This window comes from Typopeltis vanoorti, chromosome 19 (genome assembly GCF_054136105.1).
Source record: "Typopeltis vanoorti isolate ZY-2024b chromosome 19, IOZ_Tvanoo_1.0, whole genome shotgun sequence".
In the NCBI taxonomy this organism is placed as follows: Eukaryota; Metazoa; Arthropoda; class Arachnida; order Uropygi; family Thelyphonidae; genus Typopeltis; species Typopeltis vanoorti.
The window spans coordinates 13,207,463-13,228,552 of NC_143567.1; the positions used below are offsets into that span (position 1 = coordinate 13,207,463).

Below are 21,090 nucleotides of genomic sequence, written 5' to 3' on the forward strand. Positions count from 1 at the left end.
AAGATGGAAAGATGTATCTGAGGGGGATCGAACGCGCTGTGTAATCGACGTTATTACGGGAACCACTGCATATCTTACTTGAGTTCGCAAACGGAAGTCTGCGCCTGTTGGATCGTACGCTACGTAGGCCTGAATTCTAAGCGGGTTGACTTGATCTACCTATCGAACTTTAGCAAATGGGAGAAATATATTTCGTTAAATATGCGGTATTATTATTAGTTGGAAGAGGCAAATAAGAGTACATATTATGTCTTTTAAGTGTGTGCGTGCTTGTACCCTCTCGGAAACTGGATTTTTGTTAATAGGCTTAGTACTGATTAACGGTTTTGTTAAAATAAATCAAATCGCTACCAACGGAGTTTCACGTTGTTGCTGAAGTTATTTTTACTTTTAAATTTAGATTACCTTTTGATTACTTATGATAAAATTATAATTTTAATTTTCTGTTGATTTTATAATTTTAATATTTTCGCTTTAGTTTCAAAATGAAAATAAATAGTCCGAATAGATACACTTTATCGTAAAATGTAGTTTTAAATTAGTGTGAAATGCAATTTAAATGTAGCTCACGATTGTGTAATATACAGATGTGGGGGGGGGCAGTATATTGAACGTGTTTAATACATGCTTCTGCCTGTTGCTAATTTCGTAACGAAATTTCTTTTCTTTCATTTATGATAATCCACTATTAAATTTACTGATTAAAATTTAAAAAAAAAGTTTGCTAACTAATATTATTTCGATCTTTTGCAAACTGTAAGTAGCAAAACCACTGCTAAATGCGCCTATGAAAAATCGAGATCTTTTCATGTTTCTGCCTTCCTGATTGATCAAGTTCTTAGCGTATCCACTTTCCAACAAAAATATTTACACTGTACAGCAAAGATTCCCGATTACCTTACACCATTCTACCATAGTAACGTGGTTTACAACTTTTGTTAGGCAGCATCACAGAAATCAACTCACGCTCTGATAGAGCGATTAATCCTATCTGCACAGTCTTGCGAAAATGAAAAACCTCCAGTTTCAGGGAAGAAAATTCTTCTACTACTCTATGGGACCGACTAACTCACTTTCAGGTGAGAAGAACTCATCAAGCGGTTATTAATATCAGATTAGAAAGGGCATTGCTGATATCCCAAAATCATTTAAAAGGAGTTCCAACTATTGTTAACATCGATTTTAAGAAGATTTGGAAATGGCCTTATTACTAAGAGGATTCGTTCAGTGAACTTTAGGACAATAAGAAAAGTTCTGAAAGGTTCCTGTGACATAGAATCCGCACTTAAGAAACCCATTTGTAATGGTGCAAATAGCAGGGAATGTTTTGAAAGTGATTAATATTCACCAGACGTCAAAAATTTGATATGCGGAATTTAAATGTTTTATGTTGCTTCTAACAAACAGGTCAAGAACATCAACTTTTATATTTTCATACATTTTAATATCTTTTTTATACGTTTGGCTATTCAATGCGAATGAACCCATTATTTTCGCCATAAATTAGAATTATTATTCCAAATGCAACCCTTTTGACTCGTATGTTTTGAATATTTTATTATGTACCATTTAATAGTTTACTTATGATGAATCTAAGTGTTGTATTGATAGTATTATTATTATCGAAGATGAGATTAATGAACGATTACGGATGGAGGAAGAATTTCGTTGATACTTCGGAGTTCTTAGTATTGTCCAAAGAAAGAAAAAATTGCTGCTACTTAGGTAAGCTAATTAAAAATGAGTAGCATTGACCCAGATGATCTTATTCAGAAACTAGCTCTATAACTGCTCAAAAAATCATTGAAGTTTGGCCAAGATTTCTGAACCTGTATGAGATGACACTGAAAGGAGAAGAATTGAAATCAGGGGAAGAAAAAATAGAATTGGTGATCCCCTCACCCACAGATTCTAAAGAGGTGCATGTGCGCAAAACAGTAGACGCACTGGGACGACGGTATGGAGGAGGACACCCCAGTTACTGACTCCTCTACTTCTCCCAAAGAGAAGGTGCCTTCGATTGTCCTGAGGAAGAACAAGTGGACGACTCCGGTAGCAATAATGCGAGAGAAAAAGATAACATACTCATGGGCGAAGAATGTCGATGAGGGCATTAAAATTCAGCCCGCCATAGTGGGTGATTTTCGTCACCTAACTAAAACTATTGATACCCTGAATATCCAATATCATACATTGTCCCTCAGCTCGGAGAGATATTTGGAGGTGGTTCTCCGAGGAGTGACAGAAGATATCAACACTGGATAAATAGCAGCAGATCTCTGCTTCCACGGACTGCCACCAGTAAAAGTCAACAGAATGTTACGAGCTGACAAGAGCCCGATTCCACTAGTTCTTGTAGAGATTCAAAATTCCTATAAAATTATATATGACTTGACATCGATCTCTGGACTCAAAATCATACTTGAACCTTTGAGGAAACGAGCTTCATCAGGTCAGTGCCACGGATGTCAAAAATATGGACTTGCTCAAAGGCTTTGCAAAGCTGACTACAGATGTCTGAAATGTGGTGAGAATCACCCCAAAAACCCCTGTACCAAGCCTAAAACCACCCTACCAAATATGCAAACTACTGTGGCCCTCACCCAGCCAACTATAAGGGGTGCATTCACTATCCAAAGAACAAGAGTACAATAAGAAATAGACAACACACCTCTCAACCTCGTATGCAGATAACAGAAGCTCCCCAATCGCATGACACTCAACAAAAGAAAGTAGAATCTCCACAAGGTCAGGCAGAAGTAAAGAGAGCGGATAACCACCACCAGGGCAAGACCTATGCTGAGGTGATTCACCCGACGAAGGCAACGCACCAGGACCAAGTACATTCTAATCTGACTGCAATCATTGCAGCAGCTTTTGCTACTATGCCGCAGGAGTTAAGTAAATACAACCCATCACTAACCTCCACAAAAAGATTCCTTCAAGAAACACATTATATCCTAACAGCACTCACCAATGATCAGCAATAAACTTCTCCCAAACTCACTCCAAATTGTGGCTTGGAATTTCAAACAGCCTAACCAACAAGATAGTAGAGCTACAAGAATTCGCTCAAAGATACAACCCGGACATCATTTTCATGAATGAAACCTACCTAAGACCTACAAACAATCCGAAATTAAGAGGATACCCGCTACATAGAAATCATACACTGGATTACGGAGGTGGTGGTACCGCCATCTTTATCAAAAAGTACATTAAGTATAATACAATTTCCAACCCATCAACTACAAATCTAGAAATTACATACATTGAAGTGTACACCAACTCAGCTGGAAAACTCCAAATTTATGCTGCCTACAACAACCCACTAAAAGTACCTTGCTGTCAGCTGATGTAGACACCATTCTTGGCATACTTATTCCAAGAATCCATCATCGCTGCGGATCTCAACTCGAAGCACTTATCTTGGAATAGTAAATCAATCAACAAAAATGGTCGCAATCTATTTAATTACACAGGATCAAACTTTGCAGTAGTGGCTGAGCTTACTGAGCGAACTCATCACAGTCCTATTGGCAGTTCTATGAAAATATTAAAATACCGGTACAACATTTAGTCATTGAATGAGTTATCCTCTGATCACAATCCTATTTTGCTTACTCTAGGTAATCAAGAACAACCATCTCCCTCTCACTCCTTCATAGCCTGGGAAAAATTATCCAAAGTACTCACTGAATACATTGGCACTATACCTAATAGAAAATCAAAAGAATATAGATGAACAAAGTAATAGAAAACCTCACCAATCAAATCAACAACGCCGTAGCAGCAGTCACCAAAACTACAACTAACCCTAAGCCCAACCGTCTTCCAGAAGATATCATGAACAAAATTAGAGACAAAAAAAAAAAAGCAAGGAAACGATATCATAGCACACGTGTTCCCCAGGATAAAAACTCCTAACAAACTGAACAGTTCAGTTAGAGAAGCTCTCAAAAATTATACAAACCAACAATGGGACAACAAGTTATCATATATAGATCCTGCAGATTATTCCATCTGGAAATTCCTAAAGTCTCGGAAACAAACATAAATCTCTCTCCCCTGTTCAGTCAGATCAGGGTCTAGCACACACTGATGCTGAAAAAGCAAAGCCATAGCAATTAATTTGGAAAAACTGTGCAGTCCCACATATGAAAATCTAAATATCAGTTATATATAAGATAAATCGTCAAGTCAGATCACACTAAAACAACCTGATACGAATCCAAATCTGATTACTTCTACCTCACCAGCAGAAATAGCTAACATCAAGTATTCCAAAAATAATAAAGCTCCAGGTCCTGACGGCATTACAAAGTTATCAAATTATTACCTCGAAAAGCCATAGTGCATCTAGTCAACATCATAAACTCAATTCTCAGAATGCAATACTTCCCCCCCTCCCTCTTGGAAAATTGCTGACATTTTCCCATTTCATAATCCGGACCCACATTCACTTCCAAATTATCGTCCCATCAGTCTGCTATCAAATCTAGGTAAAATTGCTGAAAAAAGCATATTCTTAAGAATTCAAGAATCAATTGATTACTAAAAATCATACAGCATGAACTGAACAGGTTGGCTTTCGCAGAAACCACTCACACATTTATCGCTTAATCGAATGCATCATCACAGGATTCATCTGGAGATAACACACACCGGTGTTGTATTCCTCGACATTGCAAAGACCTTTGAAAAAATTTGAGAGCATAACTAATTCAGAAACTTATTCTTTCTGGTATATCTCTGGTATATATAAATTTAATTAAATCATATCTTATGAACAAAAAAAATGCAAGTCAAAACAAGCGGAACTATCTCAACTCAACGTAGAAGTTTGGCGGAATTCCACAAGGATCCTCGCTGGCCCCGATATTGTTCGCAATCTACATGGCAGAAAATCCCCACAAAACCACATGTTTTCCATCACGGCCCTTTATGCAGATGACACAGTAGTACTAGCCAGATCACTCTGTTCTCCTAGTAACCAAAAAGCTACAAGATAGCATCTTAAAGCTAGAGAAATGGTTTTCTGACTGGAGGCTGGTGAACCCTCAGAAAAGTGCGGCCATACTCTTCACTAGAAGATTGGCATCTCCCAAAGGGGGACATCGTTCTATTTAATACCAAAATTCCATGGCAAATAGAAGCCAAATTTCTATTACTGATAGAGTAATATCTATCAGTAATAGAGTAATTATTACTATATCAGTAATATTACTGATAGAGTAATAGTTTATTACTATTACTCTATCAGATGGTGATTCGTCATATAATTACCTATACCTCCAATGTTAACATACTCAAATTGCAGAACAAATGTTTACGAAATGATACTAAATGTTCCTTGGTTCGTTAGGAACTGCCAGATTCACGGGGACACAAATATCCCATACCTCTCCTCATTCTTTCGCTCTCTAGCAGTAAAATTCTTCTCGAAAGCAACTCTGCATCCTAACCAACTGTCACAACAAGCTGCAGACTACAGCGAAAACGATGGCTACAAACACAGGAGACCTAAAGCCATTCTAATACCCAATGATGCTTTTATTTATTTATTTATTTTTTATTTTTATGTTGGGTCCATATACAGAAGGTTGGCTGGTCAACCTATAGTACGTTAGTACCGTATATGGGTGATGGGTTGTGAAGGAGAAACTTGTTTATATTTGATTTGAAGGAGAAACTTGTTTATATTTGATTTGATTTATCGTATTCCTTGGGAAATACATCAGGGGGAAGACTGTTGTTCCACAGTACTGCAGTAGCAGGGATGAATGAGGAGGAGAAGAAACTTGTTCTGTGGGTTTCAAGGTGTGCTGTGAAAAGATGTTGGACGGCAGCTGTACGTGTTCCAATGGGCTTGGTACAGGGTGGGGGAATTATTGATGCTGTTTCAGATGTACCTTTCCCGTGAAAGTATTTATAGAATATACAAATTGCAGAGACCAAGCGTCTATATGAAAGTGGGGGGGGGGGTTGGTGAGGGATGGGTCATTTATTAGTCTTATTGCTCTCCTCTGTATTGAGTCAAGCATTTTGAGAGAGATGTTTGGAGCCCCACTCCAGATGTGAGAGCAGTATTCGAAAGCTGGGCGGATTTGTGACTTGTATGGTGTTAACAGCTGTTTAGGGGTGAAGTAACGTCTTGAGCGAAAGAGAAAACCTAGTTTTTTGGAAGCTGAGGATGCAGTGGTTGTGATGTGTTTATGCCAGGAGAGGCTTGATGTCAAGGTAATTCCGAGAAGAGAAATTTCGTCTTGTCTGTGAATTTGAGTGTTATCGAAAACAATGCTGGGGAAAATGGTTCTTTTTTTGTGAGAAATAAGACAGAACTGGGTTTTACTAGCATTGAAGTTGACAAGGTTGTCTGAGCCCCATTGGCGGATGGTTTGGAGGTCCGAATTAAGGGCAGCGGTGGTTGATGTTCTGTGGGTTGAAGTGAGTTCTGTAGGGTAGGGGTTGTCAAATGAAAGGGAGGAATGTAGTGTGCTGTCATCTGCAAAACTGTGTATTGGGTTAGAGGTCAACCGACGTAGGTCATTGATATATAGAAGGAAGAAGGTCGGTGAGAGAACTGAGCCTTGAAGGACCCCGGCATTAGTTGGATGGTGAGAGGATAGGGAGCCGTCTACCATCGCACATAGCCATTTAACTCTTCTGCGAGCTATATTCTCGCAAATTTTTTGCTTTAATTGCTTCCCACCTATCAGACAACGGGGAATATAAAAAACGGTTAGCTTCACCCCTTGAATCAGTACCGTTATCCGGTTGAACGAACAAATCAGCTTTTACTAGAATTAGTGTTTATATAAAGATGAAGCACTATAGCTGATTCTTTAGTTACAACATGATGCATCTTTAATAATAATAATTGGCTTATGAAGAAAAATCAAAATATCTTAAAAGTTAAGTGTTGAACCTTACGAGAAATTTATAAAATTTATTTCTAAACCTTACAAGAAATTATATATAAGCAAACACACCTACTTCTTTCATTATCTGATTTCTATTTCCCATTAATTTGCTGAGAGTGTTTGTTTTTCATGCTTTGAAGTTGTTTTGAACTCTCTTCGGATATTTATTAACAATTTTAATTAATATTGTTAATCGCCATCCTGGCCTGATATTTCTCATGCGGTCGCAATATGTAAAACTGATAATATGCGATAGGTTTGATGAGAGAGAGAAAAAAAATTCTCAGTACGCACACACCTTTCCTTCCATTTTATATAATAGGTAACAAGCCAAATTAATATTTAATCAACTGTTCATGCAAAAATAATTGAAAATAAAATAATTTTAAAACAGAACTAGACGAGAAATCTGTAGGATGGTGCGATCACAGCGACATCTGATGCAGAAATGCCTAGAATTGTTGCAAAAACAAAACAGTACTTTATTTCACTCTAGGAATAAGAAAAATATGAATCTTGTTTCGTCGTATGCAACTGACAGACATAATTATCAGCCTCTTAGCTCGGTTCCGTTCGACGTCCTGTCGATCATGACGTCATTTGTGTGCACCATCTGACTTGGACTAGTAAACTTCCTGCCACTCAGACGCAAAAAGATGCAATAAGGGGCTTTTATAGAAGGGGGGGGGGGGTAAAGGAGAATTTAGAAGATGATCTTCGCACAGGACTGGAGTCGATCTCGTCTCGATAATCCGACAATACTACTGTTTATTATCGAATATTATAATAAACAAAGCAAGGCTCAGCTCCGTTTTTTAACCAGTTTGTTTTATTGTTGATCTCCCCTTCCTGCAAGCAATAACTGCTATTAAGTTTATCTCTGACTAAGGTGCGTCGTGGCCTACTTAAAGTCTGTAAACTAAACCATCTACCTGGTAGGTGGAGGGAGGCCTTGAGCCCGCGCGCTAAAATAAGAGGAAAATATTTATTTTCCCCTGAAATGCTCATAATTAATCTGTTGCTATCTGACAGCTTGTAAACTATTGTGACACATGTTGAGAGTTCGACATTGTTCAACCCTGCAACAGTTTCCCCGATGCAACAAGGGAGATTAGCGCATTCTCGGCCTGTCCGTATGTTAATAATGGACATCCGATAGTGGGAGGGAACGCTGCGTTATGATTAACTTAATGAAGGGGTAATGATCATTAAGATTACCATCGATTTAAAACACGTAATCCTCACGGCGTGATCCTAAGTCTGTCTGGCTTGCACGGCACTGTAAACACGCCATCACTCCGGAGCCAGAGCTTGCATTAAAAACTTAACAGCAGGGCGATGGGTTGCTCCGTGCTATCACTCTAATACTTCTCATAACGCACGCACGCACACACACATACACAAAAGCAGGAAGCTAACAGATCTATTTCCTTTCTGCTAATCAACACCAGCCCCATTCCACATTCAAATCAAGCAACCCCGCCGCATCAACCTTTTCTGGTCTCTCACACAAGGGTTCTTTGTTCGTTGCCATATCTGCTCGCGCCCCGAGCCATTCCCTTCACATAATGTATCAGTTGGCGTCGAACGCTAGCGGCCTTGTTACTGTTTAGTGTACCAGTACCGCGACCGGCAGGCGGCCGATAGCTACGTGCCACAGTGTCGTCACCTGCCCCTACGTGTTATCCCCGTTCTCCCTTCCAGGTGGAATCGACTGTCCCAGCTGGCAAGGAAGTCGTGCGGTGTGTGATCAAGCCTGGAGTGCAGTTAAAAAGATGTGCTGACTTGATGGTGCTATGCCGACCATCTAAGCCTTGTTAATCAGAGATCACCTTACAGTGGAGAGTATGCTATTGTGACGTAATCAAGTAATTGTTTCAGCTCGACCAACGGGCGAAGAGTTTGTTACTGTCAGTGAGGATTGTAGCTGTATCATTACCCTTTACGTATCAAGTAAGTAGAGTTTAATAACCTTTTTTTTTTCCGTTCATTCTATTAAGTTTATAAGTATGAACTGTGGCGCAGGTGGTATGCGATAGAAAGCTAATATAAAGGTTTATTACAAGTCGTTAAGCCTCGTTCTACGAATTAACCCTACCTTCTCCAACAGTAACAAGTGCAACAATGTCAAGTAGTGGATTGCATTATTATCTGACACATAAGCGTCCTTGATTTTTTTTTTCTTTTCTTATTTTTTTTTTACTTATTTTTTTTTTTTTAAGTGACGCGTGCGCTTGCACGTGTACTTTTCTTTCTCGCGGCGCGCGTGCTTTAACACGCACGCGTTGTTTGTTTCACGTTTACGAAGAGCTTAGTGGATACGAGATTAAATGTTGGAATGTCACAATTGTTAAGGCATGACTTTAATAGTTATTTAATTAATAGATAAATTATATTTTTTTCGTGGTAAACCGTGTTGCCACTTGCTTTTGACTACTGTTTGAGTCTTAATTACATACAATGTTGAATCGTAGAAATCATTCAGCGTAACTTCAGATTTGATATTGCAACAACTACTATTTGAGTGTTATCGGAAAACATGGCTGTGAGGACAAAGTCCATCCGTTCGTACGACCTTAGAAAAGAGAAAGAGGTTGAGAGAGAGGGGATGTGTGTGGGGGGGGAGAGGTATCGTCAATGCAGGCTGGATTGTTGGCTTGGCAACCGCGAGCACGGCAAGGGTATCAGACAGTGGGCAGAGAAACAAAAATAAAATTGCCTGTACCTGCGGTACTGGCAAGCAGCCATGCCTCGCCACTCCGGTGATACCTTCGGTGCAAACGATTTGACAGTCGTGTAACTACACGCCGTGAAGGGAAGGTGCCCTTTTCCGTGCTGGATAAAACGCATTTTTCCCTCTCACTCCTCTATCGTCATGTAGCGGTATTGACACAATCGCGTATTGGGATGTGCTGGTTACTGGGGAGTCGTCAAGGGCAGATTTCGCTTGTTGATCTTGTACAGCGTTCCAGTACAGGACGTAGAAATGTCGTATGGTCATTCTCGCTCGTATCATATATTTTTTTTTAATGACACTAATATTCGTCAAATCTGTTGAAAACGGAAAATGTGACTTCGTTGCACCACTAATATTCGTCAAATCTGTTGAAAACGGAAAATGACCTTTAAACAAACTTTCATGCATTTTCTTTAAACCAACGCGGGAAAAGGGTTCACAGGATGGGTGGGAATTTAGTCTCCCGATAAATAGTTCGGAAGTTACGTCAAGGTGACGAAGGAAAGCACTTTGTAGACAACAATGGCAAGGAACTTGTGTGTTTGTTTGCTGAAAAGAATAAACTCAGTTATGTTTCAATTGTTGGAATCAACATCTCCCGATTTTATGTTTAGAATAGTCATTGTGGTTAAAAAAAAAATACTTGCGTTGTTATAACTGAGTTAGAAATATTTGATTGTAATAACAGGGAAATCCATCAAAAGGTACATTTTTATGTGCTCCACACTCCAAAAACGTCTTTTAAGGAAACAAAATAGAATAGTAATGACAAAAAGAAAACACCTGACGATTAGGTCTGTCCCAAATTTCGTCGAAACTGAAAATCGTGATACTTGGTGTAACTGCCCTATTTGTAACGCCTCTGTTGCCCCAATTACTCCTTAATACGAAGCATTTAAATGTATCCTACGCCTCACTCAAGAATTTCAGACACAGTTTCCGCATTGTATTAGGAATCTCTCCTCCCCTCAGGCTTTCTTTAAGGAAATTTAGGAATCAAGAGAAAGTCGGAAAAAAATCAGACTTATAGAAATAAATGGGCACTAAAAACACTCAAAACTTAATATAAAGTCTACAATTTATAATTAATTAGCCGTGAACTGGGTACATGTGCTCCTGCGGATGTGTTTGTATGTCTTATATGAGAGGTGCGACTCCCCCCCCCTTCCCTCACGTACATGCACGTGACTGACGCTCTCTACATTATCGAGGTATACGATGCAATCGGACTTGTACCTTACACCTTGTAGATAGTTGTTGACCTCTGGCATCGATTTCAAAACTTAATTCTCGAATCGTTGGTGAGAGTAATAGTTGGTTAAGAAAAACAGCCATCAACCAAGAGGGATGGAAAAACTTCGACAGAATTCTAATCTTTAAAAGGTGTCGCAACAGTAATAGAACTACTTTGACAGCCGCCTGTCTCGATCGTAAAACGGCGAGAGAAACGAAGGTTTCCATTCCTCTTTGACAAGTCGAATGTCTCCGAAGGTTGTGTTTCAATCACGTGACCTGACCCCATCAAGGCTGCGGCAGATTATCACGTGATCAGACTCGACTCCTGTAGAGAGATCTTCCTCCCTTCTTACTGTTGTTTGTAATCCTCTTATCGTTGTGAACTGTGCACCATGTTTCGTCAAGTGTCTTCGCTGTACAATCACAGTTGCGGTTTTCAGAGGTTTGAACACTAAACCCAAAAATATTTTGCGTATACCTTTCAGAATTTAGGCAAAACCAAAGAAAATAAATATTGATACATTTTTGTTGTTGTTGTGGAAGATATAACATGGAGTTTTATGATATGTATCATTTTATTTTATTTAAATTTCGTTAGATCTAATTTGCAAAAAGCATCCATCAAAAATATTTTCTTACTCTAGTCTCCGGAGCAATTTATACTATATAAGATCAACATTGTGGCCCTTTTTTATTTCAAAAGGGATATTGGAGGAGAGTAAAACAAAAGCCCTCGTGAGAATTGAGTTTATCTGAGTCTAGTGGCCTCACGGCTCGGTGCTATACTTAGCGCTTTGTGTTTCATAGATGATACCGTGTTGTCCATGGCATGTTTTGTCAACATCAACTGTTGTTTTTCGTCTGGCTGCGAATGTGACTGACTTTATGACTGATGCATCGTTTCAGAGTTTGATAACATAACAAAAACTTACAAACTTCTTATTATAACCATCAATAAGAAGTCTTTTAATAGAGTACGTTTGTTTGTAATGAAGGCTAATCCTTCTTATGAGAATGAATAAATACGTTTTAGATCTTCAGTAAAGAAAGATATGTTGTTTTAAAATTAACACAGTACTTCTACCAAATGGTAGAAGTATCCATTATTACGTCACATCTCGTGGTATGTAATTGTCGACGTCATATCCGAATGACAAATTAAATACCAGAACATGGTTATAGTTTTCTTCGTGGATGTACACTGTAGATCGTTTTTCTTTTAATATATTTAAAATGCGTAATATTTATACCTATATAATATAAATAAATTACATTTGTATCTCTTTATGTGTTTACACTTGGATTAAACCAAGTATATAATTTATTGGCACCTTTAATTGATAATATAACCAACTGAAAAAATTTCCAACATCTATCTCTAATCCAGAGCATTTTAATAATAAGTTGTGACCAGGGCCGTTGCTAGATTAGATCGCGCCGTGAGGCATACAATTAAATATCGCTCCTGATGGATTATAAGACAAAAATATAAGAAACTCTCCAATTGCTATTTTGTTTTTATTTCAAGAGAAACATTTATGCAAAGCGATTACATAATAATATTAATTAAATGTTTGCTCTACGGGGATATCGGACAATAAAACAGTTTATAAGCTCTTCTAAATTTAAATTATGAGCTATGTCCGCCTCTATCGATATAGTTGCGAGACCAATCAATCTTTCTTGGGTCATTGCTGTTCGCAAATAATTTTTAATCAGTTTAAGCTTGGAAAAACTTCTTTTCGCACTTGCAACTTGTAGCGACGGCGGCGCCTATCGCAATATGGCTGAACTAGCGCCGTGAGGCATGCTGCCTCTATGCTACACCCTGTCGACGGTACTGGTTGTGACACGTTTTGGCTATTTGTATATGCAATTATGACTTCTGCCTTACTTCAACCTTTGTATCACTTTTGGGTCTGGCTCCCACTAATGAGAGGTAATGCGTAGTGACTCTTACCATAATATATAACATTATACATGTTATAACATGTATAATGGATACTAAGGCAAGTGATGTGACGTCATTAATCTCCATATACGAGTTGCCTAGTCGTGAAGTTACTTCACGCGCAAACTTTGTTTGCTTACACTTGGATAGAATGAAGAATATAATATAATTTCTTGGCATCTTTATTTATTGCATGGAAATAATCTTGCATTTTGGTGCAAAATGCGCCCTCTGTCGGTAGCTGTAGTATGTTGTAAAACAGAACAGTATGATTCGAGACCAAATGCGATCTTGCTTGACAAAAAATAACAGCATGTCACAAATGTGCGCGCACACATACACCTATAAAGTGCTTTATTCGCTTTGTTGTCCATAATGTGACGGGTTATCATTGTTATTATATATATATATTTCTTATGCGTTTTATTATTATTATTTTTTAATTAAAAGAAATGTGCCCATTATCGTTTAACAGTACACGTATCTACTTCCAAGAAGTTAGTGCAATGAGCAGTCAGAGAGTTTAAGAAATCAGTACGCTTAGCAGGTCTGTTTAATCCCCTTATTTCTCTAAGCGGCTTAAAATTAGTGCAGTCTAAATTCTAAGAAATTCGAAAGATAGTTTGGTTAACATTTCGTCTTTAGTGGCAACCAGGATCACCGTCTTTCAAATTCTTTTGACCAGCAGCAATATCATGAACAAAACAAGTGTCATAATAGTGCAGAGCTTTACATTTTGTCAGTGAATATTATATTTATCTATTGTATTATTTGCTGATTAGCTGTTACTTACAAGGCTTATATGCATAGATTACCGGTCACAGTTTGTACACATCTGACAAATGATACGAAAGAATGTCTTACGTGGGAGAATCCCTCATTTTGGAGTACTTACGTAGGTATAAAATTAATTATACCGAATCCTAGAGATTAAAGTCCAAAATCAGAATTAAACACGGAAATGTGGGAACCTTGATGATCATCACATATTCTCGAGTAATCCTACTGGCATGTCAGAGTTGTTGGAATTTGGAAATACTATTTAATATCCGAGGCGATTAACTGTCCAACAACATTCGAGGCGCATATGCAATCATGTGGTGAGTGAGTGAAATCTAATTTAATTAATCGGAAAAAAAAAAAACAGCACACTCATTATGTTTTCATAATGAATGTGTTGAGTCGGCCTGGAAATATTTAAATTAAAATAATTTCATTTCAGGTTATATTCGAATATAAATCCGAATAATATCTTCTAATATAAATATTAGAAAGATATTATTCAGGACAATATATTGGCTAATACATTTACGCCATGGATCTGAGAGTTGGGTTAGAAATGAAGCACTTCATCAAAGACCGGAGACCACATATGAGAGTTCTGAGAAAGATTAGCAGTGAACAGGTGGCATAAATAAGATAATGTTATTAAAAATTAAGATGTTAAGAAGAAATTGTTAAGACATTGTAAGAATTCAGGAATGTGTGTGACCACAGCTAATCTCAGTGAAGATGGCCACTAGAAACAGAATGAAAAAACTGGTTTGATGGCAAGAAAAAAAAAAAAATCAAAAGAAGACAACGGTCTGAGTGAATTGATGTCCCAAAAAGTGCCCTAGAACAGTGCTCCCCAAACTTATGGATGCCAAGGCCCCCTTTGGAAAAATTAAAATATTTCACTGCCCCCGCCGAAAAAAAATTGTAATACAGACATATATTATTATAATATTCATTCTATTTATATTCAAGATTTTGGTTTGTAATATTTTTTGTGTTTCGTATCAATATCTTTAAAACGAAACTTATAAGCAATATTTACTACTATTCATTAATCGCCGAAATATGCAAGAAGAAAAATTTGTTAACCTACACCAATCTGTGATTTTTTCTATTAAAATATAAAAAAGAACAAAAAAATAATAAAAATTAAATACGTTTCTTTGAAGATTAAAAGAAAATCTACTGTGTCTTAAAACATTTTAAATTTGTTTTCATTATTTCACCCCCCCCTTCAACAAAACTTACGGCCCCCAAAGGGACCGCAGCCCACAGTTTGGGAAGCGCTGCCTTAGAAGACAAATATAAGATCTGCAATATTGGAATCTAGACGTGTGCCGGAGAGACTTACAGCACGGTGAATTTCTGCAAGGTCTTGACTACATTGCATTGACCCACAATCCGTCTTCCGACATTGCTATCCAAAGTTTCTTCAGCATGCAGATCAATAGCGATTTGTTGTGCAGTATGCAGACATCCAATATTTGACTCTGTTAAAAACGTGAAATAAAAATTTAATTTAAAAAATGTGATATAGAAAAGAATGATTGGAAGACACTGAGATCACTGTTTAGGAGTTTTTTTTTAACGCAACAGACATTTACTTGTACAGCTACTCTTGTAGTTCCTGTGGGGTAAATGTGGTCAAGGGAATGACCCTGTAGAAATTCACCTTGTGGCAGGTCTCTCCGACACACATTGTCTTTACGTTTTTCGGTTTATGAAATACATTATCTGCTTGCGGTGTGGCCATTCCTATGGAGGTCACAAAAGTGACCTAATATCGATGTGTTACGCATAAATGAAAGCAAAATTTAATTCCAATGTCATCATTTTAGTATTCACACAGTGTAATGCAGAGCATAAACATGACGATAACTGCTTAAAAAAAATAAAAAATAAAAAAAAATTGCGGAGTTCGTTAACGAAGGGGCCATTTGTCATGGCGTTACACCAAGCGATGAAAATCATCTACCACAAGTACCAACTCAGAAAAAGGTTTACAAAAAAATAACCTCCTTCGCTCTCCTCGGTGTTACCACTCGAGGGGTTGCAGGTTGGCGTTTATACTACAGAATATAAAAAAAATCATAAATATTTATTTTAGGCTTAAATATGCCGTAGCTGTTATTGTGTTTCAAAAGTTTCCGGATCCTACAGCTATAATGTGCTGGCGATACCATTGGTGTCATTTATTAGGATTAATATCCGGAGTATTATGATATCATCACTTATAAGGGGCATGGCCCGTTGATTAAATGTACTATGATGGGATTTAAGTCTTTGGGTGACAGTCTACCTAAGGAACTCCTGTTTACAAATGCTCTGAATTGGTATCGGCAGTTGGCAGGTAGTTTAGAAGGAAGACATAGGAGTCACGTGTTGTGGGTAAGATTGGAGTATCCCAGAGTTCAATTCTGAGCCTTATTCATTACAAATTTCCAATCATTTGTGCTTATTAACCCGACACTAGGTTAACGTAACAAATTGTATTGTGACCAGGAATGGGTGTTGTATTTTTCATTTAAAATTACTGTATTGTTAATATCGATATATCTTCATAATATTAGTATTGATATGGTGACAAAGGGTATTCAGACAGTTAGCTACTGCTCATTACGTTCTATTTATAATCACTAATAATTATTGGGGATTATTGTAAATTTTGAACAGCCATTAATATGCAGATAGCGTACAATACAGAAATAAATGAAAAATTGGCATAAACAATGAGATTACAGAAGAAAGAGATTGTGAACATGCGTAGTGCAACCTACACGAAGTATGTGTGTGGAGGGGGTGTTAAGGTTTTTTTATTTTTTTTTTCGGTATTAAAATAGGAATTGGGTAATTTATAGAGTTCATGTTGCGACTGTAAATGCATTGTTCTGTTGGTAGAAGGTTGAAAACATAAATGTTTGTCGAACCTTCGTTGATTCTCTCGGCAATCGTCCCATATTCTGTCAAATATAGTTCAAATTACATCAGGCGTCCATGAGATCGCTCTCAGTCATTCCCGAATGATAAGAGCCCGGATGTTTAGTCAGTTCCATTTCCTCACTTTCGTTAAAGGACAAGAGTAACCTAAGAAAACACGCCAGAGGTCACCACCATTCACCGAAATCGCTGCCAGTAGTCTTTCAATGAATTCCGTACTAGAGCCGCGCTGTCAGGGAATAACCTCAAAGTCGTGTTTCGGAGGTCAACAGCTACCGAGCGCACGCCACATTCTGTAATCTTGATTGTGTGCGGTATCGGGCTAGGTAAACAATTACATAAACCTACATTGTCTTCCAGGACTACTGTTTTGACTGGTGGCTGCCCACCCCACATCAAGTGATACATCGCTCTACAAGAAATGAGGCCACCAGGTCATGGTGTGTCACCGGCAGACCAGTTAACGGAATGAGTCAAGGATATTCTGTAAGTTTCCCCCAAACAACCTTCACCTGGTTATAACGTAATTAGAAACACAACCTTGTTAATAGACGAATGGCCTTTCTCACCGCAGTGACACAATCGGCTCGCACAGTCCATCGAACACACCTGTACGGCACGTGTGGTACGGGAATCATATCGCACAGTGTTCGGTATGATTCCTGTCATACGACATGCCACTGATTTTGGACTGTTTAATATTCATATGTCCGAAGTCAGCTGCCTGATACGTAGCTGTTATCACTTAATACTAAGGCTTTTTTTTTTCTTGCCTCCTCCCCATTAATCCACCTTTTTGTTTATGAAGATAAAATCTCTACATGTAGAAGACCGATTGGCACAACTCCAGATAGCCTTTGGCGTGAAGACCAGCGAAGACTGGCTTGAGCTGTAGGTAATTACCGCCCACTTAACCGCTGCAGGGCAAACAACAGAATACTTCCTGTTTGAAATATTCTCCGTCATTCCACCGATATATTTTCACTCAGATCCAGTACTGGTTTCTCTTTATTTGTCATTTCTCCCCCACAGATCAGTTTTATGTGCAGACAAAATCACCTTTGGAATAGATTGTTGCAAGTAGATGACGTTACATCCTCGCACTTCGCAGAGAGTGTTTCTATAGCAACAGTCGCATTTCATCCCCCCTCCCTTTTGTTGCTTGTCATGCTCTGTTCTGATAACGGATGATTTCCTTTTGTTTCAAGACGGCGTTGCTTTGATTTCTTTCCTGACTTCTTTCACACACATACAAATTTCCCAGGTCGTGAATTGAGGTCACGTGGTGTAGGTGTTCTCCTTAGCCTTCGTATCATGGTTGAAGAGGTTTCGTTTACCATGAGAATCAATGAATTGTTAAGGATTCCTAGAAAATATTTTTTGTCTTGCTTTTTTTCCCTGCCAAACTCGCTTGATCTGTGTTCCTGTTCAACACACTTAGTACAATCTAATATACTTGGGATAACTGCTTGAATATCGTAATACAGTAGTTTATTAAAGAAGCCCAATTATGGTTCTTTTTTATTAAATCTTTTTTTTTTTTAAATACAATATTCTATTAATCTGCGAGTGATAGGATATCGCAATACTAGATTGCATGAGTTCTCCCATCTACCTTTTCTCCAAATATTTATTCATGCTTGTCAAGAACCACATTGGACACTTGAACTCCTTCTTAAAAACAGCTAGTTTTATAGACAGATAAGTGGGTATGCAAATATTTTAGCCAGCTTATACATCAGCTCCTTTCACCATCCTCAACTAAAGTTGGGCGTTATCGCAAGCTTCAGCAACCCCGCTTCCCGAATAAAGATGATGCAGCAAAATTATCGCAACCTTAAAAAAACCCAAAAAGATGATGAAACAAAAAATATACCTTTATCTTTCATTCTACCATTTTCATCAAAATAGCCACTTATAATAGATTACACACTTCTTGATAAACCAGCTCTCACAATTACAGAAATAGATTGTAAATGTTCCGTTTCTTTACACTACATTGGCAGTTTCGCAACATACAGGACAACTACTAAAATAAATCAAAATTAGAACTGCTTTTCAACATCTACATCCTAATTTTGGCTAACGTAGAAAATTCAGAGTTCCTTTTGAAAAATATCCTGAGATATGCAAGATTCCATGTACTTGCGACAATCCTTATATTGTATAGACTGGAAGTAGTTTGAAATCCGTAAAAAAAGAACACCGGACGATGTCAAATACAAAAGGAAAGAATTAAGCGGCCTCAGTACTCATATTTTCACAGATTTCTCAGACGATCTCTTTTTAAGGAATCCTCTGAAGTGATACGATCGCGTGGCATCTTAAACAGTAACCAGAGCGCTCGTACTTCGTGACATTTGCAATTCTCTGATACTGTGGCGCACTCAAGATTTAATTGGGGGGGGGGGGGCGACGAGCACTCAAGATTTAATCTTGGTGGAGGGGGGGAAGTCCAACAGACGATTTGAGAATAGACGCCACGCATTGCATATTTGCATACGACCTATGACTGAGTATCTGCAGTGATCGCCAAGACAGGATACCCGTGATCTCCTCTGGCCCTGCTCGGACAAACGAAGTAGCGCTCGGTCTGCCCGAGCACTACCTCGTTCGCCTTGTGTTCACAGTGGCCATGATTTCCGAGAGCTGTAGGGTATTCCCACCTTATGTAACCGCTAATTCATAAGTAGTATAGAAATAGAAGACACGACACAACATAAATAAAAAAAGAATTTTAATTAGGAAAAGATTTTCGGAAATTTTTCTGGTGTTTTCCCTCCTATTTTTTTTTTGGGGGGGGTGTCCTCCTGGGTGAGCCACTGTCTCGGACCTTCATTATGTCAATAACCATCTAAAGGAATAACAGCTTGATTTGTCACTCATATGTGAGATGATTCGTTTCAACTTAGAAGTTCTTAGTTTTTTTTTTTTTGTATATTCTCTGGTACGTTCATCCTGATGAAACTATTAGTCAGACAGCGAAACATGTAGAACTTTAATTAATTTTTTTTTTTATTTACGAGTAAATCCCTCAATGGTAGTTATTATTGTCTTTGTAGCTTGGATTTAATATTGATTGCCTATCTTTGCCGGGTCATATGATCAATGAAATTCTTTGTATTTGCTAATTCCTGAACAATTATTATATTATGGAAGATGAAGAATTTTTATGAATGACTTCAACGACCGAATTATCCTTTGATAATCCGGTCTTGCACTTTTAAAAGAAGTTATTCTGTAGTAATATCAGTTATTGGGAATGCCAGAAACTCTCGCATCTTCCCTTGCACGTAAGTGGGACTAGCATTAAGTGACACCGACAAAGAAACCCCTGGTTGAATGACTAATTATTTCTCATCGGTCTTGCAACATGACAACCCCCCCCCCGTTGTCACTCATTTAATTCCAAACAAATATATCCCCTTTCTATTTTAAGAGTTTCATAAATGTATCTACTATCAACATCCTCAATACAACATGTCTCGAAATGAGCACAATTCCCGTATCATTCCTCCTATTGATAGGTGGATGATCCACTCTCTGAGATCATCTACACATTATCTTCTTCATTTTCTCTACGTTTTCTTCCTTCAGATTGTTAGTGTTTCTCCTCGCGGATGATACGCAAGAGGAAATCTTATTCCCCAATACGTGGAACAGTTGGTATTTCCTCATCGCAGTGTGAGGTAACATCTTGAATGTAACCAGCGAACCCCATCGCCTTAATTTATGAATAAATAGGTCAAGTGGCTTATTAACAGTGTTAATTACTATTTCACCAATTATAGATTCGTAGGTCTGTTGTGTAGTCAACTAAAATACAAACCTCATACTAGATTTTAAGAGATTCAATGAAGGTTTGTTTCCCTTGTGCAGTTGAGTTGGATTTACAGTTGACGCATCTGCTTGTCAGATAAAGGTAATTTAGTTCATTCTGTAAAATGTGGTTAAATAATATTTATTCATTTAGTAACGAATTCAACCCGAAAGTCGTTTTTTGAACAACGATCGACTTCACTTCAAAAAATTATGATTTACACTATTTAAGGTATTTATATATATTATTTAAGGTAAGAAATAATTTACAAATTTTAATTTAATTTTCATTACAGATTAATCGAAATCCATAGGAAATGGAGTGGGTTAACGATATAAAAATTAAAATTCCTGCACAAAGTAATCATTGGAATTGATAAGATGAACCCGAGTTTATCCAAGTTTTTAAAAAAAAAAAAAAAAAAAAAATTAATTGAAAGCAGTCAAGAAATATAAGGATCATCACCTATCAAACATTATTTATCTGATATCGAAGGTGAAAGTGTTATAAAATAGTTCAGCGGGAGGGGAATTATTCCGATATAAATCCTTAAATATGTCGATGACTAAGTGCTAATAACGTAATCTCACAGTGAGGAAAGTATGGATGTTAACGAAGTACAGCGAAGAATTATGAAAGTATTTGTATACACGTGAAACTGTGGCAGTTTCACCATAGGCGAAAGACGACTCTGCTGTACTTTGAAATA

General features: G+C 37.8%; 1 protein-coding gene across 3 annotated transcripts in view; it reads left to right on the forward strand.

Annotated features, from left to right (window-relative positions):
- The first annotated feature begins 8,546 nt into the window (after positions 1 to 8,546).
- The window catches only part of LOC150095860 (zinc finger MIZ domain-containing protein 1-like), a 383,815-nt gene continuing 371,271 nt past the window's right edge, over positions 8,547 to 21,090 (forward strand). For all 3 annotated transcript variants that reach the window (XM_090409083.1, XM_090409084.1, XM_090409085.1), the window contains exon 1: positions 8,547 to 8,876. The gene's annotated coding sequence lies outside the window, so the exon portion shown is untranslated. The remainder of the gene's footprint in view (positions 8,877 to 21,090) is intronic.